The 1,585-nt window shown below is 35.0% G+C and overlaps 1 protein-coding gene across 1 annotated transcript in view; it reads right to left on the bottom strand.

Moving 5' to 3' along the window:
- LOC106883896 (NAD(+) hydrolase sarm1) overlaps nt 1–1,585 on the bottom strand; it is a 125,880-nt gene that overhangs the window by 86,912 nt on the left and 37,383 nt on the right. The window lies entirely within an intron of this gene.

The following is a 1,585-nucleotide window of genomic DNA, read 5'->3' as shown; positions in this document are numbered from 1 at the left end:
GTGTGTGTGTGTGTGTGTGTGTGTGTGTGTGTGTGTGTGTGTAAGTTCATTCATTCATCATATATATTCATAAAGAGATAAAGCATAACTGATTAAGGAGATTGTATTTCTATTTAAGTTACAAACAAACCAGATAAATTGCTTTTTTAGCAAGTCAAATTAAAATTTCAACATGACGAGTAAGTTTTAATGAGACTGGAAATTAGAGCTTCGAAATCGTCCTGGTCACAGTTGTCATTATCATCATCATCATCATCATCATCGTTATCATCATCATCATCATCATCATCATCGTTATCATCATCATCATCATCATCATCGTCATCATCATTATCATCGTCATCATTATCGTCATCATCATTATCATCATCATCGTCATCATCGTTATCATCATCATCATCGTTATCACCATCATCATCATCATCATTATCATCGTCATCATTATCATCACCATCATCATCATCATCATCGTTATCATCGTTATCATCATCATCATCGTTATCATCATCATCATCGTCATCATCATCATCATCATCATCATCGTCATCATCATCATCATCGTTATCATCATTATCATCATTATCACCGTTATCATCATCATCATCACCACCAACATCATTTTCCTCTTTGTCATCATAATCATCATAATAGTCAACATAGGCGCGGGGGTGGCTGTGTGGTAAGTAGCTTGCTTACCAACCACATGGTTCCGGGTTCAGGCCCACTGTGTGGCACCTTGGGCAAGTGTCTTCAACTATAACCTCGGGCCGACCAAAGCCTTGTGAGTGGATCTGGTAGACGGAAACTGAAAGAAGCCCGTCGTATATATGTATGTATGTGTGTAAAAAAGTTTCCAAAACTATTTTCATAGAAAGATGCCTCCCACAAACCCCATCATTTTGAAGGCTGTGGTTTAAAAAAAAAAAAAATGAGGAAAAAAATTTTCCCCACAAATTTCTTCAAAATCGTAATCTATTCGGTTTGAAAGGGATTTGTATAAATATTCATTAAAAGATACCCATCAGAAGTCATAAAGGGGCTAAGGTATAGGTAAAGAAAAATGGTCAAACTCTGTGTAAGGAGTAGACAACCACCATATATATACATATGTATATGGCCGGGGTGAAGGAATAAATTAGAAACGTAAAAATAAAAACAGAACACAAAGGATTCCGCGGTACACGGGTTTCAAGCTTTATACACAAACAGTTGTTGCATCATAATATGGGTATATAATTGATAGATAGGATGGTATAAAGCTATCTTCAGCCGCAAATGTATTCTTTCCCAAGCATTATATCACAAAGAAGAAGTCACCAAGAAAAAAGCAAAAGAGGTGCTTGCAATTATCAAGTATTACCTCTAAAATTTGCTATATATGTATATGTATATATATATATGGATAATAATAATAAATGGAGCAAAACGCATGTCAATAAAAGTTACTTTAATTCCTACACATGTTTCAAAATAAATGAGAGCTCTTTCACAAAGAAGAAAGAGCTGTTGGGGTTCCTCATATATTTCTCTTCAGGGAGTTCATAATAAAACATATAATAGCAAGACAAAAACGAAATGATGAGGT

Source organism: Octopus bimaculoides, chromosome 25 (assembly GCF_001194135.2).
Source record: "Octopus bimaculoides isolate UCB-OBI-ISO-001 chromosome 25, ASM119413v2, whole genome shotgun sequence".
NCBI lineage: Eukaryota > Metazoa > Mollusca > Cephalopoda > Octopoda > Octopodidae > Octopus > Octopus bimaculoides.
This window is presented reverse-complemented; position numbering and strand designations above follow the sequence as displayed.